A 21,610-nucleotide genomic window follows, 5' to 3' on the forward strand; every position below is an offset into this window, starting at 1 on the left:
CAGTGGTGGGGTCAAGAGGAAGTTGGGAGGTAGAGTTCAGGGTTGTCAACACAAGTACCTGCTGACAATATGTTTGTGACAAATATGCCAAGGAACATCATGTAGATGAGGAGGACATGGAGAACATTAAGAACATAAGAAATAGGAACAGGATCGACCCCTTGGGCCTGCTCCGCCATTCAATAAGATCATGGCTGATCTGCTTGAGTTTCGAATTCCAAACTCCCATCTAACCCTGATAACCTTTGATTCCCTTGCGTAACTAGAATGCCTAACTAGACCTCCATCTTAAAAATATTCAATCACCCTGCCTCCATCGCCTTCCGAGGCAGAGAGTTCCAAAGTCGCATAATCCTCGCAGAAAAAAATTCTCATCTCTGTCCTAAAAGGGTGACCCCTAATTTTAAACAGTGCCCCCTAGTTCTGGACTCGCCCACAAGAGGAAACATCCTTTCAATGTCAGCCTTGTCAAGGCCGTTCAGGATCTTGTATACTTCAATCAAATTACCCCTCAATCTTCTAAACTCCTGTGGAAACAAGTCCAGTTTGTCCAACCTTTCCTCATAAGACAATCCACTCATTCCAGGTATCAATCTAGTAAACCTCCTCTGAACCGCCTCCAGTGCATTTACATCCTTCCTTAAATAGGGAGACCAAAACTGCACAGAGTGTTTAAGATGCGGCCTCAGCAATGCTCTGTATAAATAAAGCATAACATTCTTACTTTTATGTTGAATTCCTTTCATAATAAAGGATAGCATTCCATTACCTTTCTTAATTACATGCTGTACCTGCATACTAACCTTTTGTGACTCATGTACTATAACACCTCGATCGCGCTGCACCCCAGAATTATGCAGCTGTTCTCCCTTTAAGTAACATTCTGCTTTTTTCTGCTTTAACTTCACATTTTCCCACATTAAATTCCTTTTGCCAGATCTTTGCCTACTCACTCAAACTATCTATATCCATCTGCAGCCTCCTTATGTCCTCTTCACAACATACTTTCCTAACTACCTTTGCGTCATCTGCAAATTTAGCTACCAGGCCATTGCTCCCCTCATCTAAGTCATTGATGTAAATTGTAAAACGTTGAGGTCCCAGCACAGACCCCTACAGGACTCCACTTGTCACATCCAGGACAATCAGACAAAGACCCATTTATGCACACTCTCTGTTTTTTGACAGCCAGTCAATCTTCTATCCAAACTAATATGTTACCCCCTACACCATGAGCTTTTATTTTCTGTAATAACATTTGATGTGGCACCTTATCAAATGCCTTCTGGAAATCCAAGTACAGCATGTCTACAGGCTTCACTTTATCCATAGTGCACGTTACTCCTTCAAAAAAACTCCAGTAGATTGGTTAAACATAATTTCCCTTTCACAAAACCATGCTAATTCTCCCTGATTTCCTTGAACTTTTCTAAGTGCCCAGCCATAACCTCCTCAATAATCAATTCTAACAACTTCCCCATGACAGACGTCTAGGCAACTGGCCTATAGTTTCCTGTTTTCTGCCTCAAACCCTTCTTGAATAGAGGGGTTATATTTGCTACTTTCCAGTCTGATGGAACCTTTCCAGAATCTAGCGAATTTTGGAAAATTAACACTAGCGCATCTACCACCTCATTAGCCACCTCTTTTAAGACCCTTGGATGTAGTCCATCAGAACCCGGAGATTTGTCAGCCTGAAGCTCCATCAGTTTGCTCAGTACTGCTTCCCTAGTGATTGTAATTTCACCAAGTTCCCCTCTCCCTTCCACCTCCTGATTTACAGCTATTACTGGAATGTTTTTGTATCCTCTATAGTGAACACAGATGCAAATTATGTGTCCATTTCTTTCTCCATTTCCTTATTATCTACTACTAAGTCCCCGCTGTCACTCTCTAGAGGACCAACACTCACGTTACTTACTCTTTTACTTTTTAAATACCTGTAGAACAAATCCTTATTGGGTTCTAAAGGTGAAGGCAGAGGTGGGAGGAGAAGCCAATGGCCACATTTACCCATCCGATCATAGGCAATATACGAATAGATAACTTAAATTTGAACCAAGCTAGAGTAAATACACCAAGGTCAACAATGGGGAAAGATCATTAGTGGATGGTGGGATCAACCATGCGCAAGGCTGCAGCAAAGTCGAGAGGTCAAGGATGGATAATGCAACCTGGTCATAGAAAATGTCACTGACGAGGAAAGGTGGACATCTAGTTGGAGGAATTCCATTAGGGAGTGAGGAGCAGGGATCTGGAAAACAATAGCATCTTAAATTAAGAGACAACAAAATGGATTGTACTAGCATTGCACTGATGCCTCGAACATGTCACTAATGCAAAGTCACTGAATTAATCTTCATCAGTTACAGCATCAAATTCAGTGCTTCAGAGACATTCTGAACTGACAAGCTGACAGCCTTTCATTATTCATCTGGCAGCTTAATATTGTCAACTTAGATGCATCGTGATGATGGCACCAGGTTACAATATCCCAACAAAAGAATCATGGTTCTTTGGTCTTAATGCTGGCAAGTGAAATGAATCATTTCTTTTCTTGCCACACAAAGTTCCAATTTGCTGCAGCATTGGAAGCAACACCAAATAGAAACACTAACTCCCACTTTCGAACCCATCCCAGTTGTGGAGATTGCTGCAAAACTATCCTAAAGGTTTCTCCGTCCCCCATCCCGACCTCCCCCAGTTAGCCACCATTGTTGTTCTCAGTCTAGATTCTGCCCTGTACACCCTGGACGGAATTTTCCCCTCCTGCCATAAGTTCCGTGGCAGGAGCGGGAACCCGGAATGTTGCCCACTGATGAACACGGCGGCCCATTACACGCAATCATGTGCTCCCTGCCTAATTAATTATGCATGCGCACGTATGTGATGTGCTTGTGGCAGGGCGAACAGGAAGTTGCGTGCCCTGCTGTCATGTCCTGGCACCTTATTTAAATGGCACCCAGACAGCCTGTGATTCAGCGTGCCAGAACTTCAGGGCACTGAGATGGCCTCGAGGAGGCACCAAGCACCGGCCCCTGCTTCAGCGAAGCCTCCCTGGAGACTCTCCTCTCAGCTGTGGAGCTATTGTTGGGGGTGAGGTGGGGAGGGGTAGGTGGGGGTGTGAGTAGAGGGCAACTTGCAGAAGCTGCTGATCCCATGCCTCTGCTGCCCTCGTCCTTCTAGCAGTTGGAGCTCATGGGTCTGGAGGGGGCTGTCAAAGTAGTCCTGGGACTAGCAGCAGTGCACCTTTCACAAAGCACACACAGCTGCCATTATGGGCTGGTCGTGGAGGGGCTGAATGTTGAGGGTGCTGGATAAGGTGTGAATCAAACGGCCCTGACAGCACTGACCCCTCCCTCGAACAACTCCCCCCACCCCCCCTCAAGCCTTCCTGGTCAACCTGCCACTCCCACACTGCCACCCTCCACCCCCCCGCACCCCTCACCCACAATGAGCCTTCCTGGTCAATCCCCAGCTCCCAATCCTTCCTGCAATCCCCCCTTCCCCTGTGTCTTCCAGCACAAATCCCAACCACCCCCAGGTCATCTTCTCGGTGTGCACCCTACCTGGGGTCGTGTGGTCCTCTAGGCCACAGCTTCTCGGGTAAGCGATCTTAACTCTCTCGCCATGTGCACGCCAGGTTTGTCCAGTCGTGCACCGGCCCAGCATGAATTCCTGCCGGTGGAGCAGAGGACATGCCGGGGGGGACGATTCCGGTCCGTCGGTGTTTTAATTAGCATGCACAACGTGCAAATTCGGTTCCCGACGAGCTTCAGTGGGAAAGGCAACCTGCCATAAACCCACCCTGACAGTCGGGACCACAAGTTCCCAATGTAATTTATCGCCGTCGGGAAACCAATTTTTTTTTCATCCCGCATATTGTCTGCCCCCAACCTGCCACAAACCCCGCCGCTGGTCGGAGGGGAAGATTCCGCCCTGTATTTCAGCTCACGCATAAAAATACTTCATCTTCCCAATTAAACAATCAGCCTTCCAGTATATGCCTCAGAAAAATAACACAGGAAGTCAATCCAAACTAAACCCACATTTATCTCTAAGTATTCATTCCAGCCTGTTATAATCTAGTCACACCCAGCTGTTCGGTCACACCACATAGGCCAAGGTCAAGAAAAATATTTTCTTAAGCACGGAGGAGCTGGTGAAAACAGGATTTTCTGACATCCTCGGATTATTTTTTTCTCATTTAAACAATACATCTTCCAAGAAAAGTGGATAATTGGACCAGTTCACCTTCCTTCGTAGTTCTTGTAATAAAGTAACTTTTAATACCTCATGTTTCTTTTCTTTATCTTTGCTACTCAGTTTCTTAAAAAGGGATGCTTTATCAAGATGCTACAATAAAGCACTCTGCTGGCCAAGCCTCAATCTAGAAAATGTGACAAGTTGACAAAATTAAAGTAAAATCTCTCACTGTACAACATTCACTCACACAAGGCATATCTTGTGCTCTATATCCAATGTGCTGGTGGCAGAGATTCCAGACCTTTTTTTAATATATTGCCTAGCAGGAAATAAGCCAATTCAAAAATGTCCCACTATTGCAACAATGCCCCGAACAGCTGGTTATCAAAGGCAAATTGACTATATATCTGTATTTTTTTTGCAAATATTGCACCACAGTTCGACTAACACGTAGCAGAGGGCCACCAAACCACAATCCTAATGTATGCGAACAGTGACTAATGACCCACACTATCAACTCTTATTGGAGCCACAGTGATCACAGGACAGTTCAATATCGCTATAGTGCACCTGTTTAACTAACCAATCTATTTACCATAGGGCTGTTTAAGCATAAGGCTGCTCAAATTTACTACAAGTTATAACGCACATTAGGTCACAATGCATTGGGTAATAATACTACTGCCCCAGGAGGTGTCAGCTGTGGCTCAGTTCATAGCACCCTCGCCTTTGAATCAGAAGGTTGTGGGTTCATGTCCCACTCCCGGAAACCAAGAACTGTGAATGTACTCGAAAAGAGTTACATTCTGTGACTGTTGATAACTCGAAAGAGTTACTACTGCCCCAGAGTGTCAGCTTTGTTGCCTCTTTCTGTAACTGCATACTGTAAAAATAGCTATTGTGCCAAGATTGTGCCGAACTTATATACTTACTTATATACTTGTCCAAATTTTGATAAAATATGTCTACCTTCATAAATTGACCTAGTCATCCATTTTAAATCATACACTGCCAGAACTCAGAAATACTGTATTTGGGGTGGGGCAATACAGAATAAAAGCTAAACCTTTCATCTGGATAAATGTAGCATTATGCACTGGGGGTCGGGGCAATGTCATGCATGTCCACACTATGCAATGACTGTGCATTCAGGACTGTTGAGCAGGAGAAGGAGCTTGGTGTTCTCGTACATAAAATCACTCAAACAGATGCTGCAAAGTTACTGCTAAAGCAAACAGATCACTAGATGTATTGCCAGGTTGATTAAATACAAAACAAGAAATATTATTTTGAGTCTGCCCAAGGCCTTGTCTAAAATGCCATTTATAGTTTTATTCTCCTTACATGGTGGTTGGTGTTGATGCCCTGGAGAAGGATCTAAGAAGGGCAGCTACATTGTTAACTAGTTTAAAGACTTTCAGTTACCAAAATAGGCTCTAGAGTAAAAAGGAAATTTAGAATTTGAGACTTGACTGACTTTAAGTCCAATTCTTTGTTTTAAAGTCCCCAATGTTGCTAAGCTATTTGAGCTAGCCAGGTTCAGGAGGACATTGGAACACAAGTCTAAATTAAGAAAGAGCTAGGTTAAATCAGAAGTATTTCTTTCCGCAGAGTTGCTGACCTCTGGAACATGTTGCCAGCATATGTAATGATTGCACTTTTACTGCAAGCATTCCTAAGGGAGCTAGACAAGTTCCTGAATGTGACCAACATATGAAAAAAAAGGACTGGTACAAGAGAAGGCATCTCCCAGTTACTGTGTTCACCTGTACCTTTCTAACCTTTGGGGGTCAAAGCTGAATTTCTCAGAATTTGTTTGCCAAACTGTTTTTTCCACATGTCTGATGGATAAGAGATTGGGGATAGTTGGGGGATTATTGAGTGTAGAAGTCACAACATGACCGTAGCTCAATTTTCCTATGCACATGCCCCTATCGAATGGATAATGCCTATGTATATGGTGCCAGGTTATTAAGGTCAACATATTCCTTTTTGCACTAGTTGTAGATATTGTCTACCTCCTTCCTCTTCAACTCCAAACCAGTTTTGAATTCAATGTATACTAACTGGGGCTCCTGCTCAACAAAAGAAAACAATTTCTCCCCTTTCAAAGTTACCTTGTGTTTTGCCCTACTTCTGTTTTTGAAGAGATATTTAGCAGAATTTGAATCTTCAGGCTCAACTCAGTCTTTTGCTACAGGCCAAGTTTCATCCATCTCAATCGGCAGAGAGAGAAAAACAGGGCTGGGATACTTCCTACATGTGCTACTCAGTTGTGCCATCTTGGCGAGTTGATCTAGCAGCATATTGCTGGCATCCTGTTAGAACAGTATGTTAGCTGACACATCCAGACTGATGAGTTTGTAAAGGTGGGACTATGAGAAATCTCAACTAACAATCCTATCTAGTAAACGCAATTTCACTCATTTCAGAGTTAAGATTAAGAAATCCCTAATTGTGTTACATCAAGTAAAGGCAAGTCAACCCATAGAAAGGAGGAAATAGCTTGCATGGCATCATGCTAACTTATATATAGTGCAAGAAGCACCCAAAATTTCTTGTTAGCAGACAACTAGGTTTCAACATAATGCCTTTCATTCCCCTACTTCAGCACATTAAAAAAAAAATAGCTTCAATGGCATTGAGACTTTGGAAAAGCTGCAGAGGAGGGCCACTAGATTAATTCCCAGTTTGAAGCATCTCAGCTATCAAAATTGACTAAAAAAGACAGGGATCTTCATTTTACAGAAGTGTAGACAGGGGTGATTTGATTAAGATTTAAAAGATGATTAAGGGAGTAGATTGTGTTGTGTAGACAGGTTGTTGCAACTAAGTGGATTAGGGGCGACCTGGGATCACAATTTCCAAGTTATACAAGGCCAGAACCAGGCAAGATACGAAAAAGTAATTCTTTATGGAAACTGAAGCTGGTTTCTGCTCTCAGAAAAAAAAGAACGCAATGCTTGAGGGCTTTCTTTCAGCAACAATCTTCCTACTCAGAGAGTTGAATAAGATCCAGACCTCCACTGTTCAAAAGGGACCACTTATTCACAAGATGTCAGAAAGATAATTTTATCAAGTTTGCAAAGAACATGTAGCAACATGACTGGAAATTCAATTATATCAAAATCATTGATCCTAGCTGCTCATTCACTGGCCTGCATTTTCAACCTCAAGCCGAGTAACGGGAGTCGGCAAAATTTCTGGCTTGGCCTGCCCGCCTTGGGAGAAAGTGCCCGCAAAGATGGGATCTTCATTGCCGGGCGGCAGCTGTGGACTGGACTGGACTTGGGCCGTCCAGCCTGGGAAGAAGTTTGGAGGCAGCCACAGGGGCTGCCGGGTGCAGAAGCGGGCTGTTTAAAAGGCCCGCCTCAGTGCTGTGGGACTTTGTCTCAGTCAAAATAAAAACACAAAGACTTTCCAGCCCTCACACCCCCTCACCCTCCAAACACTCCCCATGCCCCATCCATGCCACCTCATGCTCCCCCCACCCACCCTTATGGACCCTCATGCCCTCTGTGCCAACCTCTGCCCTTCTATCCACCCCCTATGATCCCTCACGTCCCTTATGACAAGCTCTGCCCTTCTCCCCAACCCCTATGCCCCCATGCCAACCAATGCCATTTCCATGCCAATTCACTCGCTACACACACCAATGAACCCTGTAGTGACAGTAGAACGTATAAAAAAAACTATGTAAAAAGGCAGTCATTCATAACTTTCTCCTATGTTGAAAAAAGCAAATTTAGCTGGAAGCTAATAAGTGTCAATAAACCAGCCCCTTTAAAATATTAATAACTAAAACCACAAATGCTTGAAACCACTTAACATTGTGCAAACAAACATTGTAAAATTGACAGCAGAGATCAGGGAGCCTGAGTTGTTAATCAATGTTTTCTCTGGAGCGGAGGTGTTTCAACAAACTTAATGCATGTCTGGACTCTCAGCCAGGGTGGGTGGAAGGGCAGAACTTGGCATAGGGGCATGAGGAGAACCTTTTGAACTTACCTTTTAAAATGTCCCCTCATGCAGACTAGGGTTCACAGCTCCACTGAGGGGCCGTGAACCATGACTCTTTAAAAATCTGGCCCAACTCCACGAGAATTGCAGAGGAGTAGGACATGCCTATCCCCACAATGACGCCAGCCAGGTCAGGAGTTCTGGATGCAGGCTTTTGACAGGAATCAGTCCGCACCCTTTAAAGGCGCTCCCTAAAATCAGGAAGCCTGGGAATTGGGTCGGGAATCCCAGTATCAAGTTGCGCCCAGACGCCCGAGTCATCCCGACTTGGTGAAAATCTAGGTCACTATCACAAACAAATATAAATCACTAGTTCCCACTCTAGCATGAACTTAACTAATTGATCGACATGCTAGACATTGAATCATTTTTTAATTAAAATCAGGAACTTCTAGACACTAACTCAGCTTCAAAATTCATAGATGCACCAACAGTGCAATTTCCTAGAACACATTTGTAATGAAAAACTTAAGTTGATTCAGTATGCATGCTACAATGAAAGGTATATTACAAAAACTATACATCCAAAACATATTGTATTCTAACCAGGCATCAAGCAAATGGAGAAGCTAAGTGGTTTCTCATTAGCTAAGAGCTTTTAAGAGCTCAGTATAAAGTGGTATCTGGGGACACATTGATGATTTAATCTTGTAAGCACAAACTTTTTATCCCAGCACATGTTGGGAAAGGTTTATCAGGGTCGTTCTATTTCCTTAATAAATATTTACACTCAGTCCCTGTCCTGCATTCCTTTGCACAGTCCTTCATGCAAATCCACAGCCAACACCACCCCAACCCCCTGCCAAAGTATAAGAATTATCTAGAGGTCGTCCTGAGAAATGTTTGTTGTAAAACTATTCATGTTCCATCTTGTGCATAGGTTATCTTTAAAATTATCGCCCCACAATTATGCTACACAAACAGTATCTCAGGTCTAGATACTCGAATATGGTTACAGGCATACTCTGATAAATGGATGTATTGATTTTGCTCTACAAGTACCTATATACCCATGGCATCAAAGAAAAGTACAGGACTTCCTGGTGCTTTTTACAAGCAGAGGCAAAGTGCCCCAGAATATTTATTTTCTTCTTCTCTCCATTTTGCTCTTGCTCTCCTATTGTCTCATTGTGGGTGTTTCACCCAAGTAAATTACGGTTCCATATGCAGTCCTCAGATACCAAGTGGAATATGATTCTGTCAGGTACCTCATTCAAGCGGCCATTCCTCATGAGTAAGCCCAAACAAAGAATGTATTCAGACTATTCCACCTTTAACATAAAATTTCAATCAGGAAAGAGAGTCATATTGGACTGAAATCGGGAAGCATATTTTCATACTATTTCCCCAGAAGTCTGTGAATACTGGGTCCATTGAAATGTTCAATTCTGAGCTCGATAGATTTGTAAATAAGGGTATCATAAAATAAGGAGAAAAAACAGGTAAATGGACTTGACACATAAATCAACCATGACCAATCTTCCTTCTAATTTTCCTTCGCTGTGCACAGCCCATTTGCTGCATTGTGCAATCCTTTTGAGATTGCCACACAGTTGCATCTTAACAAGTCTGCGGCATATTTATGGTTGGTTTGTCCCCTCTATGGCACACCACCGACTGCTGTGCAGCCGAGCACTCACACAACTTGGAGGAAACACTGGCTATAACCTCACTGAATGGTGGAACAGGTTCAAAGTGCAGATTGGCCTACTCTTGTTAAAAAATCATACAAATCTGAATGTTTCCATATACAAGTATTATGATTAAACACACAAATTAAAACAAGCATACTAAGCCAATTTAAAAGCATGTTCTCGATACACATGTGACTATTACATTCTCTGAAAACTGAAAAGATATGCTAGAAACATAAAAGACTTTCCTTCCTCAAAGCATTGTATAACTATGTTAGTCAAAAACCAAGTAATTCATGTCAATGTATTGGAACAGTCACTAAACTGCAGCTGTACACAATTATTTGTTGTTCGGTGGTTGATACCTTGTGTTGTTTACCTCTCCCCATTAATTTCGGATATTCAAACTGTTATTGTAACCGAAACACTGACCAAACCATGAAGCACATAATATCATTTTATCCCTGACTCAAGTTTGAGGGTGACATCCTGGAGTTACACTTGCTCTCCAGCAGGGCATTGGGCTGGTTAGGGAACTTGACATTAAACTATGATGTCAGCTTCTGCGCCTAAGGCCATGAAGAAAGAAGACAACCATATCTGAAGTCTTACAATTAGAACCACACGTCCATTTCATATGATTTCACACTTTACGGACATCTTGACATGGGAACTATTTGGAGTGTATCATTGTCATATCATTTCTTTTTAAATTTAACTGCTCCCATTTCCCTCCAGCCCATATTCAAGAAAGGAGGAGGAAGAGGAGCAGCAGAAAATCCCTGCTCTTGTTAGAATAGTGCCAAAGGTTCTTAAGCATCCACCTGTACAGGCAGACTGACTTTGGTTTAACAACTCATCTAAAGGATTGCACTTCAAACAGTGCAATAGAATGGCATTCAATTATCAGCCTAGTTTATGCAGTCAAATCCCGATTATGCAAATGGAAACAAGCACTGCAACATTAAGTTAGTACCATTTGAACACTAGACAGGATCAACTCTGATTCTTGGATCAGTTCAAAAAGAACTGACATTTTTTCAGAAGCTTATCTTTCATCTTGGCTTCAAACATTTTGATACTGATGAAACACTGTTTTTGTCAAGGTTGCCTAGGCAACTGGTGCATATACAGTACAAGAAGTTGTAGTATTCAGATGCAAATTCAGGGGAGAATTAACCTGCACCTTCATACATACAGGAACTTCAAAGGATGTCTTTGATAAAGTCGTAGGCATAAATAGCCTGGTTGGCCTCTAAGACAAAAAAAATGTTGTATCGACGTGCGATGTTCTAGAGTATGGCAACACATAGCGGAGACAGAAGAATAAATGTAATAAATTTAAACAGATAGAACAACAGTAACCCAGTTGGTCACGTCGCTAGGCTGGCACAGTCTCCAGAACCAAAGAAAAGCTCATGGGTTGACATGCCTCTATAAAGTTTTGAATGAACAATCAAATATTTCTAAGCAGTACACTAAGCCCAAAAGTGGCCGAGCTCAAAGAGTTCATAGCCAACAGCTCCAATTGTATACACCCCAACGTGCTTCCTTTACTAACTCCTTTTCACCCCCAAGGATAATTAAGAACAATCTCCTTCCACAAACGTTAATCTCTGTGCCCTCTAAGGATTCATTTGAGGAAAATCTGTTGAACCTCCTGTGAAAATTCTCTGGTGGAAGAGTACGGAGGAAAAACCTTATGAAGCACCAAGTAACAGAAGATTTGGAATGTACCCTGGACATAGAACGCAAATTTTCAGAAGCAATGTAAGCATTTTTGTGCCTTTTTCAACCGTAAAATATCTGGATGCGTATTTAATGTATTCAGAGTTTTCATCAACTCAAAACTTCACATGCTATGGCAAGCAATACATTTTTACATGATTTTGGATTATTCATTCATTCAAAAAGAATATTGCTGGATGGGTGTGGAAATGAGAAGAGGGGGAAAATACCTTTGGTATAAAATACTTCCTCAGATTGTGGGAAAAGAATACCAAATCTATTTAGAACAAATTTATGATTCCCTTCTTTCACTAGCAACCTGCTGTTACCCTACAAGGTCAGGACTGAGAGACAGAAATAATGCAATCAATCAGCTGATGTCTAGAGATCATTGATCAGCAATAGCAGTCACAATTTTAAAAATACGACAAACTATTTAGATTATCCATTTTGAGAAATAAAAAGTATTTTCCCACTTCACTAATCTGCAGTCTTATGCCCACTGTGGCAGGACTCAAGTTATCCTTAACAATTCACAGCAGTTAGGGCAATTTTAGATGTAAAGTCATCCAGCCATGTTTTGACTCAGATCTCTCTTAATTTGACCTACACGAGCCATCTGCTGCTGAAATGCTTCACTTTAGATGCAACAGTGTACGAGCGACTCTGCTTCCATACAAGATTAAATACTACTGTGTGCTGTATGAACATAGGTGCTGAATTGATCTGATGCAGACGATGGATGTTTGTGGCTGCTGTCACAAGAAGTCCTACGACAGTCTTTCTGGAGAAACCTCACATACAACTGAAATGCAAGGTCACTTGGACAAACCTGATGAAATGTGAAATAAACATTTTATCCTCACATAGCTATCACGTAACCCAGGATAAACTTGCTCGAAATTTAAACGAAAATGACCACAACACTTCCCTCCAATCTGTGATCCGTGGAAGAGCCCAGATTGCTGATCACTGTATTGATGGGTACAACCCCAGAGAAATCAAGCTTTTGGATGTTTGTAGGAACTACATTCTTTTTTTCCATAAAGGGAGGCTGCTGCCAGCCAGCAAGGCTTTAAGTAGCACTCCTCTAGTTCTGCTCTCTATCATGCATCCTCCTGGGAGACCATACACTAGCAACAGCTGGCAACTGGCTGATCCAGAACTGGGATTGTTTTAAACCTTAATTCACCAAGGTTAAATTCAAGCCCTTGGGATGGACACCAGATTCCAAAGTCACACAATAATGTGTTGTACAACATTCAACAAATCAAGGATTGTTAAACCTACAGTCCCCTGAGAGCAAAAAAATCTATAGCCTTGTTTACAGTGGCAATTTTCAGGACCGGCACTTAGTTAACATAACCCAATATAAGTCAATTTAAAGAAAGAAAATCTTAATTTAAAAAGGCCAGGTAGTGACAAATAAAAATCATTACCAGGGGATGTAGAGGCACTGCATATTGCATAGTTCCCTGGCTTTTCATGTTTCGGAATTTTTTGATTATTGTCCCAAGTCAGGGCATGAACATCTCCCCTTATTAATAACAATGTGCTCGGAGTCTGATCAATTTCAATTCAGTTTCTAATAGCGGAGACAACAACACTAAAATAACCACAGTTCATTAGCTTCAGTTGGTAAGGTCATAAGCTGGCAACCAATAAGCAGATGTAACTTTACTCTATATCCAATTGTGTTATAACTGACTTGTGAAGCTCACTATTGATATCGGGTTCTAAAATTAGTTCATGTCCAGTACAAAGACTCTTCATCAACAAAAGAAAGTCTGATCGAAAAGATCTCTTGTGGACCTTAGTGCAACACAATATACAAATCTACTAGATCTGAGAAAAGACAGCAATAATACCTCACTCAATCCAAGGGAATTGTGGGTCAGAAGCCCGGACTGTGTGGGGAACTGTAACTCACCTGTGATTCTCCCCTAATTGGCTAACTAGTGGCCACAGGGCGGGCTTGTCATCCAATTAAGGCCGGTGAGCAAGCGCTTGAAACTGGAGGGCCAATAGGGGGCCTTCCAGCTTGAAAGCAGTAGCATGATGCCGTGTCGGGAAAGTGAAGGAAAGGGTGCCCGAAAAATTGATGCGCCATCTTTCCAACTTCTTCAAATTTTAAATGGTCTTCGCAACCAAACCACCAGTGTGAAGGAAGGAGTTGGGGGTGGGGGGGGGGCGCGATGGAGAGGCAATCCCAGGCTGGCAGGTAGGGCCTGAAAGCCTGCCTGAAGCACTATCCCTCCTGGTCTGCCACCAAGAAACCACCTCCAGACAGCTAAACTGTCCCCTGCCACCTGTGGGGACCTGGAGGTCGACTGGAAAATCCCAGTGGGGTTAATGGCCTTCAGTGGCCATGAATGAACTCAATTGGCTACCTGCATACCTGCTGCTTGCAGAGGAACTGACACGCTGGCTGGCAGCACTATTTTCATCGCCCACTCAACTCTGTTACTGGGCCAGGCAGTGGATAAAAATCCTCCCCCAGCTTTTCATTTTACTCTGCACATTCATCTTGTAAGCATGATTACTGAAAAGTCAACTGCTATAATAGGTGAAGCACAATCACTTAATTTACTGAGCAACCAATGTAATATGACAAAATGCTACAATAAATTACCGGACTCTGTCTGTTCCATCACTGTCTCCTACTCTTCTAAAAGAGATGAATCTTTAGATTCCCTGTATGACAGTAGAACATTTTTTTCACTCTTATGAGGGCGTCTATCTCTTAGGTAACTATTCCTGTAGTTGTTGTGCAAATTAAGATTAACATTATTCAACGTACATCTGTGAGATGTTTAAGCAGTAGTCTAAATAATTCTAACTATATTGATAAAGAGCCTCTCCATTACTCCAGTTGGTTTGATTATTATGGGTAAAATTTTTATTTTCAAGTTTCTCTTTTTCGGAATCAGAGTGAAAAATTGGGTGATAGATATCAGCAAATATTTGGTATTTTTGAAAATATAATTAATTAGAAACTTTGTGTTTAATAATCAGCAGAACTTTGTAGGGGCAAATATAAAACATTTAATGGTTTTACAAAGCATAACACTGAACCATGCATCAGTAGCTGCTCGTTCATTGGTACACTGGAACAGTCAAAGGACATTCATTCTTTGCCAGTTCTGTCACTCAATTAGATCATGACTGATGTACCTCAATCCCTTTAACCTACCATTGATCTATAGCACTTGATACCTTTACCCAACAAAAATCTAATCAATCTCAATCTCAAACATTTCAATTTATTGAGTATCCACAATCTTTTGGGGGAAGTTGCTTCCGATTTCAATTTGAAAGAGCTAGCTCTAATTTTGAGATTGTATCCATTGTTCTGGATTCCCCACCAGGAGATAGTGCATCTGTACCTACCTTATCTAATCTTTCTGTAATTTTAAATGCCTCAGATAGAACACCTCAAACTCCTAAACTCAAGGGAATACAAACCATATTTATACAACCTATCCAAATAATTTAAGCCTTCATTCATAGCCTCATACATAATGAATCTTTTTTTAGACTTCTTAATATGATGCAGACAATTAAAAGGTGCAATCTGTACTGACACTGAATTAATGGAGAAATAATAAAGCACTCTGTGCTAAACAAGGCTGTAGGCCACTCATGAGCTGCAATATGTGAACACTGATCTTTCAATGTATTCTCAAGTTTAAGTACATTTCAGAATTCATTTCAGTGACTAATTAACAGGTTTGATTAAAGACTTGATTAAGACTGATGATTATGTTTTCCTTGACAAATCTACTGGTTCTTTAATTTTCTGGACCTCCACTAAGGCCTCTGAACCTAATAGTATCTCTCCATGACCTTCAGGGCGTGTGCTTCTGAATGTACACTGGTCCTATGTTACCTCTTTAACCTCTCATACTAATCAGTCACTGATCTTCCCATTATTTTGTCAAACCCACTCTGTAATTTCCAAAGCTCGATTTCATGGTCCTCACCAGTTTGGTATCATCAGCAAATCTGACCAACTTACATTTAGTTTTTGTGTCTAGATCATTTAGGTATGTGAGGAACAGTGATGGGCGCAACACTTTTTTATCCTTCTGCTTTTTCCCTTCCATTTCTGAATCCATTCTGTGAATCATCACTTATCATCTTTCATGCAGAGCGTTGTCAAATTAATTTTGAAAGTCTAGGAATATTACATCATAGTGCTTTCTACCAGTCCACTTCGGATATTACTTCTTCAAAGAAGTCAAGAAAGTTACTCAAGCAAGATCCTCCCTATCTGAATTCATGTTAGGACTGGGAATCATAACAAAGAATATTTACTGAAGTGTGTGTAATTAACTTTGTCATTGATGTAGACAGAGGGTTCGTGTTGGCCATTAAAATGGAAGATTTTTACTCTTTGCCAGTGTTGAAATTGAGAAACTGGCATCATGGTAAGATCCAGAATTTCTGCTCTGTCAACAGATTTTCTTTCAATTTATCTCAACACTAAGGAAGAGTCTTGCCTCCTTTTTATGACCAGCTGTGGATGGATCCGATTCTCCTATCATGGAGAAAAACTAGATTTATTTGGCAATATCAGGGTATACAATCACCATGAAAAGTGGAGCCCAAAAGCTGATAAAATCAATAATTCGTTTAAAATAAGGATAAAATTAATATGTTTAAAAACTGTCTTCATCCAATCTTCCTGCTGGAGCGTGACTGACTACGGTGACTGATGAAGATTTTAAGCTCTGTTCCTGTATTGCCAGCTATAGTCTAATTTGTGTGGAACTAACTGAAAATGATTTTCTTCTTTGCAATATAAACTTGAAGATGTTTTTTTCTGCTGTGAATGTTGCGGTATGCATAAATTAGCGTCAATCTACGAATCACAATCTCTATTACACTGAAGAAGTTAGCAGCAATGAACTTCATTTGATGTTTAACACATATCAGTACATGGGTTGACAGAGAAACAAGCTTTATCTTGCTTTTCATCAGCAATCAGTCACCAGAACTTAACAATTCTCTTTCTGGCATTCATGCACTCTTTCATTTTCTTACCATAATGGTTCAGTTCAGCTTGTTCTTTTAAAAAGGACTGGTTGTCAAATCAATTGATACATTTGTACAGATTGTCAAAATACATGCTAGCAAAATGCTACATTTTCAAACTACTGCAAATTACCCAAGTAATAACATTAATTGTAAAATACAAAACTGTGAACTCAGCTTATACTTGAGACAATGGTTATTGAACAAGCACTTTACAATATTACATCTTTTAATAATTATCCTTGGGTTCCAATGCTAGTTTTCATGATTACAAGCCCTCACTTCATAAGCACTGCAATGTGTCAATGTGCTTCAAGGTTTTTCAAGTTCCAAATCAATTTCACGGAAAGCAATTCTCCTTGAAATGCATTAGTTAATTTTGATGTGATACTTCTTGTGAAACAATAACAAAATGTGACATGAGATAGATGCAAATACTCTGAAAGCTCAGTAGCTTTAATGCATTGTCTACATCAATACTGACTGGAGCCACTGGTGCCGAAAATAGAAAACAATTTAGTCACTATTGTGTTTACCGTCTAAAGATTTTGTATAAGGATCTGCTGGCGTTGGAGCTTCTAATACTCAGATCAGCAAAAAGAAATTTGCACACACTACTAAAAATATAAATAATTTTGATTTTTGTTTGAGGGGTGAGGGGTGATTTACTAGAACATTTGCCCAGCCTGTTTTACATAGTATATCCAGCCTCAAATAGTTTTCCCAAAAGCTGAATACTGTGGATGCTGGAAGTCCGAAATAACATAAAATGTTGGAAATATTCAGCAGGTCAGGCAGCATTTGTGGAGAGAGAAACAGAGTTTACGGGCTGGTAGTGAGGAAGGGGGGGTGGTTTTCCCTCTCATGTTTGATGGCACCAACACTCTTGGCTCTCTTATTTACCCATTTGTGGCTGGTGACCAGGAATGGAGGTGCCCTCGGACCTTCCTCCATACAACAACTACCTCTGACAGTGGGGCTTCAGATCCATAGCTGCCAGGTGGCCTCCTATTGATGCTCCAGACTTAGGAGCCCACCTGTCATCCTGCACTAGCTCCCGAAAGAGACCATTTTATTGGACAGCTCCTCCAAAATTGCCCTCTGGGAACCGCAACCAACATTTTTGGTTTCCCGACTTACATTTCCTCTGGTGATGGGATTGGGACCCAGGAATGAAAATCCTGTCCAATGTTGCAAGTTGAATTGTTGCAGTGTTCCAATGAAAGGTCATCGACCCACAACATTAACCCTGTCAAAGGTGGTTTGGCAAGTTGCTGCAGTGCATCTTGTATATGGTAACACTGGTGCTACTATGCACTGGTGGTGGAGAGAGTGAATGTTTAAGGTGGTTGATGGGGTGCCAATGAAACGGCTACTGTCGAGCTTCTTGAGTGTTGTTGGAGCTGCAAATCCAGCTGCATGCTGGAGAATATTCCATCACACCCCTGACTTGTGCCTTGGTGGACAGGCTTTGGGGAGTCGGGAGGCGAATTAACCACTGCAGAATTCCCAGCCCCTGACCTACTCTTGTAGCTACAGTATTTATATGGCTAGTCCAATTAAGTCTCTGATCAATGGTAACCCCAGGAGGGTTCAGCGATGGTAAAGCAGTTGAATGTCAAGAGAGATGACTAGATTCTTTCTTGTTGAAGGTGATTATTGCCTGTCACTTATGTGTCACTAATGTTACTTGCCATATATCAGCCCAAGCCTGAATGTTGTCCAGGTCTTGCTGCTTGCAAGCACAGACTGCTTCAAAATCTGAGGAGTTCCATGTGCAGCTATCAGCAAACATCCCATTTCCGACCTCATAATGAAGGGAAGGTCACTGATGAAGCAGCTGAAGATGGTTGGGCCTGGGACACTACCTTAAGGAACTCCTGAGGTGACATCCAACAACCACAACCATCTTCCTTTGTGCTTGGTATGACACCAACCAATGAAGAGTTTTGCCCTGATTCCCATTGACTTCAATTTTGCGAGGGCTCCCGATATCACACTCGGTCAAATGCTGCCTGATGTCAAGGGCAGACACTCTCACCTCCTCTCTGGAATTCATCTCATTTGTCCATGTTTGGACCAAGGCTAGAATGAGGTCTGGAGTCAAGTGGCCCTGGCTGAACCCATCCTAGCATGTTTCGCAAAATTACATTTTAGCAGCAACTATTCAATTTAAAAGCATTTGTGCTTCATGATATTCTGATGGTGATGTGCTACTTTCAGCATTAATTTAACAGTCAACACTTAGGAACACAAATAACCATTCACAAATACAATGAGTGTATTATATTCCTAAAATAACTTGATCACATTTTTTGATCAAAACTTAGTTGCATGTCAGATAGTTCAATTATAGCATTACTGTCTGTTAGTAAGAGGGGTAGAAGCTTTTGAGTGCATTTTTTAGCTTAAAATGGACATTGTGCAGGCAGCGTATGCCAATCACATGGGTACAATTACAAACTGAAATTGGTCAGAAACACATATTATCACTAACTCAAAAGTCTACTGGCGCTACTAGTGTTATTGACTGCCAGCTTGCTGAATGTGGGGGCAGGAATACTGTGCATTTGTTACGCTATTTAAAGGCAGCTTGCATCTCTTAAATGGGAAGATGCATTTTGGCTGCAGGCAACAGGAACTTAAAGTTTCCGAGAACGCCAAAGGAAAGAGAAGTTCCAAGGATCTCGGTTTCTCAGGCACTGCTTTAGAAGTATTCATGAGGAAGTCATCAGAAGGTTTTGATGACAGGTCATCGACCTGAACCATTAATTCTGTATCTTTCCAAAGATGTTGCCTGACCTGCTGAGTATTTCCAACATTTTCTGTTGTTATCGGCAGAAGTAGGGACCTCATTTTCCCACAAGCTAGCAGGAAGATGTCCAGACAAACTCCTTAACAGCAGTTGGCACACTGGATCAGTGGTAGAGCTGGGATATTTCTCAACCCCACAAACCTGGCCCGGTAGAAAGTGGCCTGGAAGGTCAGATTTTCATTCCAATGTGGCGGGGTTCCCTGGGAGTCCGGCCGGGCAACCCTGGAACGAGCATTGAGCTTGCTGGGTGCGCAGGTGGGCTGGGTGGAATGTCTGCCTCAGTGCACCATCACTGTATCAAAGTTTTTTTTTTAAAAAAAGGAAAACATAAAACGCTCCATCCCTTATCCCTCACACCCCCTTACCTTCAGGACACACTCCCCATGCCCATCCATGCCAGCCTATGCCATCTCATATCCCCTCCCACTCATGGTCTCTCATACCCTCCATACCAACCAATGGCCCTTTTCCTACTCCCCCCATGGCTCCTCATACTCTCCATGCCAACACAGGCCCCTCTGCTGACCCACCCCATGACCTCTCAGCCTCCATGCCAACCTATGTCCCCACGCATGGCCCTTCATAGCCCCTATGTCAACTTAGTGCCAACTCATGCCAACCCATGCCCCCACACACCACCTTTTGCCCTTATACCTAGCATGCCAACTCACCCAATATCCCACCATGGGCGCATCTCGGGACCCATACTAAAAGGAAATAAAGTTCCAAGTATCTATTGTAGACTTTGTTTTTTTTTAAATCACTCATTCATAAAAACTAATTTACTAAATTTACATTCCTTCAACTACATTATCCCTTATAACAACATTTCATTCAATTGCATAATCCTTTATAGAGCCAAGCATTGGAATTCATAGTCCTGCTTCAGAGAGTCCATACCCACTTAGACCTGTCAAACTGTGAAATGGCAGGTACCTTTTTGTGATAATGGACCATTGTAAAATCAGGCATGCAGTACTAATCCAGCAATGATAGCCTGAAGGCTTGTGTCAAGAGTGAAATAGCAACCAAACATTTTTTTAATGCTGCACACACTTTTTTTTAAAAAAAGAGGTAAAGGGCAGGAGTTTTAAATACCTTGACCGCTCATCTTGACAATTTTGACAGTTGTTTTTGACAGTTCCAGTGAGTTTCACAGTTCCATTGAGTTTATGCACTTTTTACGTACATTCATGCTAACTTTTAGCAGTCCCAAAGGGCACCTGATCTCTCCAAAAGAGCACCTGGCCTCCCCCAAAGGTGTTCTGGGATCATATCTTCATCTCTTCAAAAGGGTACCCTGGCTACCTAATCGAATTCACGAAGTTCAGACCTGCTCCTACCAGGTCTAATCTGCACATGTCAAATTTCAAGCGCCTCTCACACCAAAATCAGACATATGAATGAAGAAAGCTGCTGATTTCTATGGGCAGCTGCCTCTGCAAAATGTGCATGCGTGAATCCCAACCCGGGCCCATTTCTGCCCCTGCAAAATTGCTACGTTCGGGAGCGGGACTTCCAGATTTGGGCCTTTTCTGCCATTTTCACAATGACAGAGCAGCTCTATGTAGTTGCAAAAATCCAGGCCTAAGTATTAATCTTGCCCTCTCTTCTCTTTCAGGTGGAGCAAATAGTTCTAGATTCATCAGCCCAGATCTTCTGGTCAGTGGTGGAGCAAATGCACCCGATGCTGACTCAGATTAAACTGCCCACTCACCATTTTACGCTGGAGCCTTTGCACCTTCTGGTCTTGGCTCCAGTTTGAATCCAGTGATGAGAAGAGTCAAGAGGCCAAGTGGCAAACATAATCCCAGGGCATCAGCTATAATCTTCAGGTGAAACAACATCTAAGAAATGTTCAAGCAGCAAGGGGAGCCACTCTCTCTTTTTGTCATGAACTGAAGATATGCCCCTTAAGGTTGTTCTTCAGTTCATTGACTTACACTGTTTTTAAAAGCTTGGAGGGAGTAAAATATTTTCCAGGAGCAAACTATATATAAAATCTCACTGATTTCAGGGAAATAGTAAAAGGAACGTGGTTTTGTTGTTGTTTTTTAATTAAATAACACGTGCAGAATCCACTTGCTGCTAAACATTTCTTTCACAGGCTAATCTCTCATACAGGAAAAGTTAAGTTTATATGCTTATAAAAACAAATATAGCAGTACCC

General features: G+C 41.8%; 1 protein-coding gene across 4 annotated transcripts in view; it reads right to left on the minus strand.

Annotated features, from left to right (window-relative positions):
- The window catches only part of kif21b (kinesin family member 21B), a 168,717-nt gene that overhangs the window by 136,429 nt on the left and 10,678 nt on the right, over positions 1-21,610 (minus strand). The window contains exon 1 of one of the 4 annotated variants that reach the window (XM_078546602.1): positions 3,570-4,059. The exons of the other annotated variants lie outside the window; for them this stretch is intronic. The gene's annotated coding sequence lies outside the window, so the exon portion shown is untranslated. Of the gene's footprint in view, positions 1-3,569; positions 4,060-21,610 lie in introns of those variants that run through there. 4 annotated transcript variants of the gene reach the window in all.

The sequence above is a fragment of the Cetorhinus maximus genome, chromosome 8 (assembly GCF_964194155.1).
Source record: "Cetorhinus maximus chromosome 8, sCetMax3.hap1.1, whole genome shotgun sequence".
Taxonomy (NCBI): domain Eukaryota; kingdom Metazoa; phylum Chordata; class Chondrichthyes; order Lamniformes; family Cetorhinidae; genus Cetorhinus; species Cetorhinus maximus.